The sequence below is a fragment of the Pongo pygmaeus genome, chromosome 4 (assembly GCF_028885625.2).
Source record: "Pongo pygmaeus isolate AG05252 chromosome 4, NHGRI_mPonPyg2-v2.0_pri, whole genome shotgun sequence".
NCBI classification, from domain to species: Eukaryota; Metazoa; Chordata; class Mammalia; order Primates; family Hominidae; genus Pongo; species Pongo pygmaeus.
The window spans coordinates 151,173,466-151,186,974 of NC_072377.2; the positions used below are offsets into that span (position 1 = coordinate 151,173,466).

At 42.1% G+C, this 13,509-nt stretch overlaps 1 long non-coding RNA gene across 1 annotated transcript in view; it reads left to right on the plus strand.

Moving 5' to 3' along the window:
- The window catches only part of LOC134739611 (uncharacterized), a 54,693-nt gene that overhangs the window by 12,816 nt on the left and 28,368 nt on the right, over nucleotides 1–13,509 (plus strand). The window lies entirely within an intron of this gene.

The following is a 13,509-nucleotide window of genomic DNA, read 5'->3' on the forward strand; positions in this document are numbered from 1 at the left end:
CAGGGGAAGGCCCCCACAGCTGCTTTCTTGGGCTAGTGTTGAGTGCCTGCAGCTTTTCCAGGCACATGGTGCAAGCTGTTGGTGGATTTACCATTCTAGGGTCTAGAAGACCATGGCCCTCTTCTTACAGCTCCACTAGGCAGTGCCCCAGTGGGGACTCTGTGTGGGGACTCTGACCCCATATTTACCCTCTATACTTCCCTAGTAGAGGTTCTCCATGAGGGCTCTGCCCCTGCAGCAGACTTCTGCCTGGACATCCAGGCATTTCCATACATCCCCTGAAATCTTGGTGGAAGCTCCCAAACCTCAACTGTTGCTTTCTGCACACGTGCAGGCCCAAGACCACATAGAAGCCACCAAGGCTTGGGTCTTTCACCCTCTGAAGCAATGGTCAGAGCTGTACTTTGGCCTCTTTTGCCATGGCTGGAGCTGGAGTGATGGGATGCAGGGCACCACATCCCAAGGCTGCACATAGCAGCAGGGCCCTGGGTCTGGCCCAGAAAACCATTTTTCCCTCCTAGGCCTCCAGGCCTGTGGTGGGAGGGCCTGCTGTGAAGGTCTCTGAAATGCCTTGGAAGCATTTTCCCCATTGTCTTGGATATTAACATTTGGCTCTTCTTTACACAAATTTATGCAGCCTTAAATTCCTCCCCAGAAAATGGGTTTCTCTTTTCTATTGCATGGTCAGGCTGCAAAATTTCCAAACTTTTATGCTCTGCTTTCCTTTTAAATATAAGTTCTAGTTTCAGGTCATTTCTTTCTTTATGCAAATGGGCATAGGCTTTTAGAAGCATCCAGGCCACATCCTGAACACTTTGCTGTTTAGAAATTTCTTCTGCCAGATACCCTAAATAATCTCTCTCAAGTTCAAAATTCCACAGATCTCTAGAGCAGGGGCCCAATGCCACCATTCTTTTTGCTAAAGCATAGTAAGAGTGACCCTTACTTCAGTTACCAATAAGTTCCTCATCTCCATCTGAGATCACCTCAGCCTGGGCTTCACTGTCTGTGTCACAATCAGCATTTTGGTCACAGCCATTTAACAAGTCTCTAGGAAGTTCCAAACTCTTCCTCAACTTCCTATTGCCTTCTGAGCTCTCCAAACTCTACTAACTCCTGCCCATTACCCAGTTCCAAAGTTGGTTCCACATTTTCAGGTATCTGTATAGCAATGCCCCACTTCTCTGGTACCAATTTTCTGTATTAGTCTGTTATCACACTGCTACAAAGAACTACCTGAGACTGGTTAATTTATGAAGAAAAGAGGTTTAATTGACCCACAGTTCTGCAGGCTGTACAGAAAGCATGGCTGGGAGGTGAAGGGGAAGCAGCATGTCTTACATGACCAGAGAATAAGGAAGAGAGAACGAAGGGGGAGGCATACCACACTTTCAAATAACCAGATCTCCTGAGAACTCACTATCACAAGAACAGCAAGGGAGAAATTAGCTCCCATGATCCAATCACTTCCCACCAGGTCCCTCCCCCAACATTGGGAATCACAATACGACATGAGATTTGGTTGGGGACACACAGCAAACCATATCACCTGCAAAGCTTAAAATATTTACTATCTGCCCCTTTATAAGAAGAATTTACCAACCTTTCCTCTAAACCACTGTGCCATATTGGATTCTACGATTCCTAGGCTTCATATGGTGGCAAGATGGCTGCAGCTGCTCCTACTCCTAATCCTTTTCTTTTCACATTCATAAAGAACATATCTAGTTCCCCGATTCCTCAAATGAGGCCCTAGAATTGAGTCTTGCTTGCCCTGATTGGCCTGATTTAGGTCATCACTAAACTGCCCAGCCCCGCTGCTCCATCCCTGAAACTAGGAATGAAGTCAGCTTCATTCACGGTATGTGGCTGGAGGTCAAGAAAGAGTATTACATCCTAAGATGGCATCTAGAGAGTTTGCTGTGGGAAAAACATCAGAATTCTGGGTAGTAAAAACAAATATCGATTGTATTAATAATGGCCTACTTAGTGCATTTGATTATTTAATTACATGAATGTAAATATTTGATGTAAATGGAAAAACTGGATGGAAATATTTCAGTAATGTGCCCAGATAGCTATGCAGGAAGGTGACTTTTCTACCCCCATCTCTCATGAGAGGCCAGTTGCTAATTAGTGGCTATTCTTTCTAAGGATTGTCCCACAAAGATCATTGAAAGTGGGAGAGTAAGAATTCTGAAAGGAGAGAAGTTAAACCTATCCCCAACGGCTAACTTGAGCACTGCTTCCCTTTCAGTCAAAGCTGCTGCAACCTTTGTAACTTTCCTTTATCCTGTTACGTATGCATTTCTTGTTTCCTTGCCTTGTCTAGGTGCAAATATGGCACTAACTTAATATGTTTTTCATGACTCACAGTCGTCATAAATATACTGTCCTAGGTTGTGATGCAGTGAGGTGTTTCAGGGCTCATGACATGCATTTGGGGCTGTTTTCCCCGAAAATCCTAACTCATGTTGTTAGGGTGTTCGGTTCCTGTGTTAGCCTTCTAAATATCTTTTTATGAAGTATAATACACAAACAGATAATCACAAAGAACAAATCTAGAACTTACTGAATTATCATAAAGGGAAAATCCTTTAAAATGGTAAATTTGTAGTGTGTCAGCCTCCCTGAAGCCCCTCTGAATCCCTCCACCTGGTCATTCTCCCTTCTTTCCCTTACAGACAACTGTTGTCATTAATTCTAAAGTAACCACTTTCTTGCCTTTCTTTATAGTTTTACCACCTAAGTACCACCCTAAACACTATAGTCTTGTTTTGCACGTTTGTGAATTTTATGTAATTGTAGTTGGAAAATATAGATTCTTTTGTCTGATTTCTTTTTCTCAACCTCATATTTGTAAGATTCAAAAGGTTGCTGTGAAAAATTATCATTCATTCCTTTTCATTGATAGCATTCCATTTTGTGGGAAGAACATATTGTTTTGTTCTACTATTGATGGTCATTTGTATTTTCTAACTTTAGCGTTTGTGAATATGTTGCTATGAATTTCTCTCCTGGTGTACTATATGTGCATTTGTTGGATATTTACTTAGAAGTTGGTCATAAGGTATAGGGTATTATATGTATTGCCATATGTTATTATTGATTGATTTGATTGATTTCTATATTACTGGATTATAGAATCTGAGTATCTAATATTACTAGGTAATAACAAAGAGTTTTCCAAAGTGTGCTGGATTGTAATCTTGCCAGCAGTGTATGGGAGTTCCAGCTGTAATATGTCTTTGCCAACATTTGTTAGTGTCAATCCTTCTCATTTTTTATGTTCATTGATTCTTTTGAATATTGTCTTTTGTGAATTGCCTTCAAGTCCCATACCCACTATTCTACCAGGTTTTTTTAAAAAATATGATTTGGAGAAACTATTTTTCAAAGACAGAGCTCTGTTCTCTTATCTCCATCTCCATGATATCTGTTGCTAATGGTCCTTGTACCTGTGATGCCTCCTCCTCTTTTGCTTTGGGTGGTCTCCTTCCCCTGTGTCCTGGGGTCCTCTCCTCACTAACATATTCTGATTCTGCATTTTCCCTGGGTCATCCCCTCTGTGAAGACCACTACACACTGATGACTAACTCTCCATCATATTCAGTGACATTCCAGCGATGGATCTTTTTATCTTGATGCCCACTGGGGGATCTCTCTTCACCTGTCTGCTCCACTGGCTTCTCAAATCCAGTATGTCCAAAATTAGACTCTATCTTTTCCTCCCCCTTGAAACTACCGCTGTTTCTTTATTCTCCATTTCTGTCCATGCCTTTGTTTATCATCTAAGCTATCAATCTAGGCATCTTCATCCACTTCTCTTTCTTAGCACTCATCAAATCACTCTCTAAGTTATATTGATTTTACTTCTTCAGTTTTTCCCTCATCCCTAGTTCAGACTCTTATAATCTCTCTCCTGGACCACTTCAATAGCTTCCTAAGTAGGCTCCCTGCCTTCAGTCTTGTCCACTACAAATGTATCATTTACACAGTTGCCAAAGTGATCTTCAAAAATGTGATTCCAACGATGTCAATTCTCTTATAATCTTCCAGGAGCACTCCACAGCCTGAGTGAAGTCTAAGCTCTCTAAATGGCCCTCTGCAATCTGGGCCCTGCTACCTCACCAGCACTTGAGACAGTCTTAGCCAAGAGTCTTTCCTTTCAGCAAAATCAAACTGCTTGTGCTACTCAGAAAGAGGTAGTGCTTCTTAACCATTGCTCATGTTTGTGCTCCCCGATTGGCCCTGGTCATCTTTGAAGGTCTAATTCACTTTCATCTTCAGGGGATTAGATGTTCTAACTCTATGTACCCATAATAACCTATGTATATTTCTGCTATTGCATACACCATGTTGTATTTAAGTCATCCCGTTGAGATGGCATTCCTATTAGATATTATTCCTTAAGGACAGGGATTGTGCCTTGTTTGTAGCTTACTCTGTGACATATGATCAGGTATGGAATACTTGGTTGCTCAGGTGAAGGCAAAATAATATTTAATCTTGTGGGTAAATGATATTTAATGTGATAGATAAATGCAGTGAGCCCATTTGTGTAAACATGGATGTCAGTGAGGCTTGGTGTGAGGCACTTCCCCCAGGGCTACTTGCAGACCTGTCTTTGAATGGTACACCAGGCAAAAATGCTGAATGTTCCTGGGTAGGAATTAAACTTGTCAAGGATGTCGACTCATTGGTTTTAGGCACATGGAAAAATAAAGACAACAATAACAATGAAATAAAACTGATTTTAGAAGTTCAAAAGACCTGGTTTCTATCCTGGCCTTGGAATAATTCTTCATGTAACCTTGAGAAGTTGTCACCAACCTTCTGGTCACGAAAGTGCCTGAGTAAGTTGAAATGTCTCCAAAAGCAATAATGTTTAATTACTGCTCACCACCTGGACAGTTATGTAATAATGAGCATGTAAAAAAGGAAGTCATTACAATCTTATGTGGAGTCATATAACCTTATTATCAATGAAGCCAGTGGAGCCTTAATTTGTAAATAGATCCCCAGTCCTGATGTAAAATACAATAAAAAATTTACAATCTTCGCTTCCAGGTTGGGTCCTTATGCAGCTGGGAAGCATCCTCCATTTCTACAAGAAGGATAATGAATTCCGAGATGATTGCCCGAGAAGAAAGAAGCCTGTTAGTGGGACACTGAGGCTGTGTGTGTGTGTGTGTGTGTGTGTGTGTGTGTGTGTGTGAGAGAGAGAGAGAGAGAGAGAGGGAGAGAGAGGTCACATTAGGAAGAATTTATTGAATGCTAGAGAACATGGAAAAGCTATAATTACTGTTCTTGGTGAAGCCTCCCCAGAGTTTCTCTTGGGACACAGTGGGATTCATTTGAGAACAATGGAGTTAATGAATCAACCCCGTGCTGGTCAAAGTGAAGAGCTTCTTTGAGTCATGATCCATTCCTGAAATGATATTTCATTTTGTACTTTGAAAAAATCAGCTTTTTGAGCTGAACTTTCTTGTTCCATGATGGATACTTTCTCGGTTTCTATGATATTTGTCTGATCTTCAACGAATGTATTAATTCTCAAGTTTCAGCTGATTCTTTCATCAAGAAACATCACAAATTACCTCTATTAGTCTGTTCTTGCATTGCTATAAAGAAAAACCCGAGACTGGGTAATTTATAAAGGAATGAGGTTTAATTGGCTCACGGTTCCACAGGCTATACAGGAAGCATGGTGCTGGCATCTGCTCAGCTTCTGGAGAGGCCTCTGGATACTTACAATCATGGCAGAAGGCAAAGGGGGAGCCAGCATGTCTTACATGGCAGGAACAGGAGCAAGAGAGACAGAGGGGAGGTTCTGCACACCTTTAAACAACCAGATCTCGTGAGAACTTACTCACTATCACGAGAATAGCACCAAGAAGATGGTGCTAAACCATGCATGAGAAATACACCTCCACGATCCAACCACCTCCCACCTGGCCCCACCTCAAACACTGGGGATTACAATTTGACATGAGATTATGGCGAGGACACAGATCCAAACTGTGCCAATATGTAATTAACCTTTCTGCCTTTTCAAAAATAATATGAAAAATAAGAACTATTGTCCTTCTTCTTGTCAGGGAGGAAATGAGGGGTTTAAATAAATGCACCGTTGACCACCTTCTGCCTTTTTCCTGTTAGAGTCCAGCATAGACTGAAAGGCCATTCCACAGTATATTTCAGATCAGTTCTGTGTTGTGGCTAGTATGTAATATGACTCACTTTACTTTCCTTTACTGAGAAATAGATTGTCTTTAATATGCAACTATGATTGTTTGCTGTTCTCTTTATATATTCAGGCTGAGTCTTCATAAGCCACCTGCATTTGGAGTTGAAAAACCAATGGTCTAGATGAAATATGACTTTCAATTATGCCACAGTCAGAGAAGCTGAAATAAGAAAGCCACCCTGGAGGAAGTCAAGTTTATCTTATTGGAGTGAATCGGGCATGTAGAATAAAATCCAGCATTCACTCAGCACACAGCCCCACTGACCCTATTGTTCATCCCCCTCCAATTTATTGTTGTGTTTCCCAGCTGCCCACAGAGCTTCCCTTGCAATATTGTGGACACCCAGGCAAATGAAAATGCCAATCTTCTCCCATCCCTTTCTTGCTGTATTAGGCATGTGCTCAGTTCTGAAAGATTTCTTTGGGGAACTGTCTTGCTTTTCCCTCAGAACATCTAGGGGAAGGTTTGTCTCACCTCTTGTTTCCAAGTGGGAGGGTTGAGAATAATAGCTCTAGTCACTTCCCTTTGCCTTGTTATGGGGAATATTTAGTGCTGCAGCCTGGGTGTGGGGGCAATATCTTGGATGTGATAATGTTGCTCCCTGCATCAGTGAACATGGTATTGATTGTAAGCTGTCAACCTTTCTGCGTGCTTTGCAGGGTCCCAGAAGGCTAACTACTGCAGGGAGGGTAATGCATCAGGCAGGGACACACATGCTCTATTAACTAACACTGCAATCTAAGCTTGATCGCTTGCTCTTAACACATCTTGGCTCACTGGCTCTCAATTTTTTCTTAATTCCCTGACTCCTCTGAGCAGTTCTCTGATGCTGTTTGGATCTCCGTATATCTTTCAAACTCCCAATGGCATGCTGCTCATCTTGTAAGCTTCCTGTGGGCAAGTGCTGTGCCTCACTTCCTTACACGTTTATTTGTTCATTCATTCAACAAAACTTTTGAGCACCTACTATGAGCCAGACAATGTTCTGTGTTCTTGGGATACAGGAGTGGCCTAAACAATGATGCGGTCCTCATGGAACTAAGGGTGATTGAGAAAGTGTCTCTGAGGAGGTGACATTTGAGCTGAGTTTATCAGTATATCCCCTATGGCTGGACTATAACTATTTGCTGAGCTATGGAAACCATATTTCCTCATCTGAGTGCCTCATAGCCTGGCTATTGGAGAAGCTCCTGATATGTGAATCTCACTAAGTCCATGCATTATTATTTTTCAGATCATGCATTATTGCCCACTCACCTTACCATGTCTCCTTATTTCTCTTGGTGTGCCTTCCTACTTTCCACTAATCAGTCATACCAGAGTGTTGTGAATTCCATATATATATAGCATGTGCTGTTTTGCCTCCATTGTCCTATCCTGATGTCTGGAATATGCTTTTCTTTTCTCTTCCCCTGGATAACTCACTCCCTTTATCTTTCGGATTTCACCTTGGGAATCACCTCCTCTGGGAAGCTTCTTGTCTGGATGAGGTGGTGCTCCTTTTTGTCCTCCTGGCACCCAGGCACATCCATCATAGTGCATATGTTTTATAGGATTAGCAGAACTGTAGCAAGAAATGTGCACTGAATGCATATTCTTGGGCTAGGCACCCTTTTAAGAGCTTTGTGTATATTAAATCATGCAATCTTCACAACAATTTTATGAGATAGATGTCATTTTTATCCTTATCTCATCAATAAGAAAATCTAGGCACAGAGAGGTTGTCATTTTTCTAGGTTGCTCAGCTTTTACATGATGGAGCTCAGATTTTAACCCAGGCAGGCAGGCTGGCAGGCTTGGTATCCTGGGCTCTTGACATTCCACTGCCACCATTGCCTGTGAGTTTGTCTGCACCTCCTGCTATTGTGAGCTGTGTGAAGATGGAGCTGTCACTGCTGCTTCCACAGACCACCCTGGCATGGGCTTGGCAGGCAGTACATGAACAATCATTAACCATTTAGTAAATAAATGAATGAATGCATGAAATTCACCCAACTGAGCAACAGTTTAGAGTTCCAAAATGTTGCTTTCCCTTTTACCAGTGAGGCAGCACCCCATCCCTTCTACTCCAGCTTCCTGAGTCTTCCATGACTCCCACAAAAATGTATTACTCTGGCTGGAAGGGAGGGCATCCCTAGACAACCAGAGCAAGAATCACGGCAATCATGGCTTGTTCCTACAATTTCTGGGTTTCTGTCAAAGTTGAGTTCTGAAGAAGTATCCTCTCCACTCTTTCTCAAACCAAATACAGCACCCAAAATGATTGGAGTGGCAACTGAGAGTGCTCGAGATGGGCAAGCAGGAGCTGTTCAGTGGGTGCTGTTCACCCAGGAAAACCCAGGTTGACTTTTTGGGGAATGAGCAGCAGGGGCGGGAAGGCTGGGAGTGGACTGGGATCTGTCTTGGCAGTGGCTAAGCCCCTGCTTCTGGCCTGACAGTGATCATTGCTTTGATTGCAGCTGAGGCAGGGATCAGCAGAGATGGCAGATCACGATGGTTCTGCCACCAGCAGTTTAACCAATGGGGCATGGAATATCTAAATTGGGGGACAGTTAATCAGTCATAATAAGGTCAAAGTCAGAAGTTGGAGCCACTTGACTTCACTCTCTGCTTTGATGACAGACCAAATTTGTATTCTTGGTCAGCTGTCAGGCAATATTTAGTCATAGAGAAATGGCGTACTTGTGAGTACCCACGCTAGGGAAAATAATCAAGCCAAGGTATCTCTGCGTTACCCATCACTGTGATGGAAGAAGTATAGGATCTGGAACAGGATAGATCCAGATAAAACTTCCTGCTACGTCATTTAACCCTTTTGAGTCTGTTTCTCATTATAAAAATGGAATAATACATCTACCTATCTGGTGATAACAATGATTTAAAACAATGCCTCTCCCAATGCCTGTCATTACAATAAATACTCAGGAAATATTGGTTTCCTTTTATTCTTTCCATCTACTTTACACTTAAATACAGTGCTTAAGATAAGGTTTAGTAAATATTTGTTATTGGATGAACAAAAGGAAAAAGGGGTAGTCTAGTTCTAGTATGTCGAAAATGTGTTTCTAGTGGAAGGAGAGAAACACTGGCTTTCTGTTTCCATGCCATATGGATTTTGCTTCATATTCTGGTATATGTTGGTCTACCTATTGGAAACGCTGTATCATGGTTCGTTGAGCAAATTTAGTTAAAATTCTGCTTAGATGACACATTCTGAGAAACTTTTCTTATCACTCATTGATTAATCATTTCTTCCTCTGTATGATTTCTGCCCTTCGTAGATACCTCATTGTAAACATGTTTACAATATGCAAATATGCACTTTCTCCTATGTAAGTGTCATCTCTTGGAGGGCAGGGGCCAGTGGTTTAAATATCTCAGTAACTCCAGCCCCTTGCCTAGAACCTGGCTGCCTGACACAACCCAGGCAACCAATGAATCTTTAATTCATTGAGCTTATGGGTCATTACTGGGACTTATTTTCTGATCAGTAACTTCCATCTACATGCACGCGCGCACACACACACACACACACACACACACACACACAATGTATGATGCAGATAGCGGATAAGAACTTTGACTAAAACTGGCCAGGCGCAGTGGCTCACGTCTGTAATCCCAGCACTTTGGGAGGCCGAGGCGGGCGGATCACGAGGTCAGGAGATGGAGACCATCCTGGCTAACATGGTGAAACACTATCTCAACTAAAAATACAAAAAAATTAGCTGGGCGTGGCGGTGGGCGTCTGTAGTCCCAGCTACTCGGGAGGCTGAGGCAGGAGAATGGCATGAACCCGGGAGGTGGAGCTTGCGGTGAGCCAAGATTGTGCCACTGCACTCCAGCCTGGGTGACAGAGTGAGACTCCATCTCAGAAAAATAAAAAAAGAACTTTGACTAAAACTGCCTGGCTTTGTCACTTGTGAACTGTATAAATTTGGTTGTCATTTGTCTTTGTTTCTGTATCTATAAAATGAGAACAACAATAGTATCTGCATCTGGAGTTTTAGAGGTAAATAAGTCAATACATGTGAAATTTGTAGAACAAAGCTGGCTTATAATAAGTGCTCAATAAATGTCAGCAATTATTGTATGTTACAGCTGTATTTTAACAGCTCTGGCTTTAGAGTCAGATACCTTGAGTTGGAGTCCTGGTTCCATCTCTCTCTGGCTTTGTGCCCTTGGCTAGGTTGACAACTTGAGTCTATTGCTAAATGGAAATACTAATGCCATCACGGGGTCTGGGGGAGGAGACAATGAGATGAGGCATGGAAAGCAATAGTATATTACCTATCAGTGTTGTTGCTATTATTATTTTATGGTGCTTTAAACCTATCAAAACAGTTATAAGTAAATGGATTTCTTGTTCTCCCAACAATTCTCTGAGCTAGGATAGATATCTTTCTGGCCATTTTACAGGTGATGACACTGACATAGGGACTGAGTGGGTAGCTTAAGTTCCTTGGTTACCAGGAGCAGGACCCATGTTTCCTGTCTCCCAGTCCCATCCTTTTTCCACTGACCAGGTTGGTTGCTTCCTTGGAAAGCAGTCCCTGAGAGTTGACCTAGAAGTTCAGGGGGAAGAGGTGGATGAAGGCATGTTGGATGCACAGTGAATCAGGTTGCAGTGTGAATGTTTCTCAGTGGTGTGTCTAGACTTCCCCCATCCAAAGACTAACCAGGCCTGACTCCATTTCTCTTCCAAGATCAGATGAGATCGGGTGCATTCAGGGTGGTATGTCCAAAGACTGTGTCAGGGGATTTGTTTTGGAAGGGGGGGTGGCATTATTGAAAACACACCAGCTTCATCCATACATTCATCATGGAAGAGGGAAAATTAGTAAGGGTTCCACCATTCAGGCTGTGGACTATAGTGTCATCCCTAAATCCTCATTATGAGGCCTACCAGGGCTTTCTTGAGCCCTGCAGGCAGCTAGCAAAGGGACTGAAAAAGAAATGAGGCCTGGGGTTGTGAGGGGAGGGAAGCTTTAGGCAGTTGCTCTGTAGACTTGAAGGAAGGGAAATTATGGCTTTTCAAGTCCTTAGAAATTGGGCATTTGAGGGTGTACCTTTTATTATAATGGACCCTAGAATGTTCAAAGGAAGTTCAGTGGAGATAGCTGACTTACTTCATTGGGCCACTGAGCTAGCAGAATTTTAGCTTCATCTTTGTTCCACCTTGCAATTGTTCCATCTTATATATGCTGGTTGCCTAATAGATGTTGATTTGGTTGAATTAATTACAAGATCAATGAGAGGTTTAAAGGTGCTTTTTTTTTTTTTTTTCCAATGGAAGAGTAAAGGCAGGAGCCAAACTTTAAGGAGTTAAGAAGCAACTTGATTCCCACTGCCCATCTGCCTATATATATCCCACTTCTTGATGCTGGCTAGTATCTTCCTTTTTTGTTTTTTCTAACTAATCTTCCTCCTCCTGACAGAAGAGCATGAATGTCTACCAAAGTTCAGCTTTTTGCATTACTTGTTTTTAATGTCAGGAACTGAATGTTGCACAAGGATGGTTTTAGTAAAAGCCAAGGATGGCGTGGCTTCCATTTTCCTTAATTCAACTGACACCCTCCAGTTGTAATCTGATGGCTCTCACCAAGCAGCAGGCCTTGTGGGGTAAAGTAGTACAGGGCCCTTAGAATCAAACCAACTGTTGCAAGGTAGCAAATCAGCCTTCAAGTAGTTTTTAGTGTCAGCAGGAAAACAGACTGACTTCTATGTGCCACTAACTAAGAAATATTGCCAGTACTGGGGCTGAAAGATCACACATATAAAATACCTAGTTCGGTACCTGGTAAAGAACAGTTAATTTGTGAAACATCGTGGTGGTTATTGCTCCCTGAGGCCTAATCTCGAGGGCTTTCCCCTCCTGTTCCTGTCCAGGAGTCTTGGGTGTTTGCTCTGTTCCATCCTTTGCAGGGGATGGAGGAGAGGATGGCTGCCCTCTGCTCTTTCTTCTCTGGCAAACTCATCCTACTCTGGATCTCAGTTTGTACATCTATATGCTAAGGGTGTTGGGCTAGTGTAGGGGCTTTTATTTGGAGTTCACAGATAAACTGCAAAGGGGCCTATAAACTCCTTAAACCATGACAAAAATTATTCCTGTGTGTGTTATGGGCAGCCCTGCTGACTCTAATATGTGAAGAACCATCATCTTTGATGCCCCTAAGGGCATAAATGTTCTGTCATATCAGTTACTCGGGGCCCCAAAGTTTGATACACATGCTCCTGGTGGTTCACAAAATGATTTCAGGTGGTATGTGGGTGCATGTTTATTACATTGATAATTATGTGATTAATGTTAGGGAAAAAACCTAGCATATCAGAGTTGAAATTTCATGCATACTATTTCTTTGGAGGAGGCTAAGTCTTGCTTTTAAGAAAAGGTGACTTAAAAAAATGTTACATGACTAATAGTACAAATGTGGGTTGATTCTTAAGTTTGAGATACAATGATTGGTCCCAACCCCCGACCTGGTACAGACAGAGGAGCTGAGTCCAGAGAAGTGGAGAAAAGGCCATAAAAGAAGTTGGTGGTAAATGTAGGCCAATAACCCAGTGGCCTTCTGCAGTATCGTCATTCTCTATGACTGGCAGAGGTTTCTGACTCTCTCATGTCTCCTCCAAGAACACTGTCCCAGTCAGGCCAGAAATCTTGCCCAGAGAGTTTACACCTTAGCCACTTTACTTGAGATGCCTAAGGAGAGGCTTTCCTTGCAGGAAAAATGAGAAATACTGAGAAAGTCTCGTCTTTGTTCCCATGCTCCCTCAATTCTGAGATGTACTTTTTCACATTTTAATGTTCCTGAAATTGGGCTGCATCTAACAAAACTGTTTTTACCTAAGGTGACAGTTATTTCCTTGCCAAAAAGCTATTAGTAAATGGATAGTAGCTTAGAATTGAGATAATATGATTCTTTCACTATTTTTTCTTCCTCCAAAGCAAATTACACTTGAAAGTCAGGACTTCTAATAAATCTGTAAACTGAAAGAAAATTTCCCTTTCATTGAAAAACTCCCATCTCAAACCATTTACCTTGCACTAAATGGAAGTTAGGAGAAATGAGTCATCAAGACAGATGTAGAGATATTAACCCAGACCCAGCTTTCTGGACTCCACCCATCTACTCTCCTAAGTTTTTAAATCCTTTGCACAGATTTAGTGCCTTTCCTAGGGGTGTGCCACACAGAACCTTCTGGAAATGGCTTTCTAGAAGTTATAAATCTGGATCCTCAACTGGGGAAAAGGATG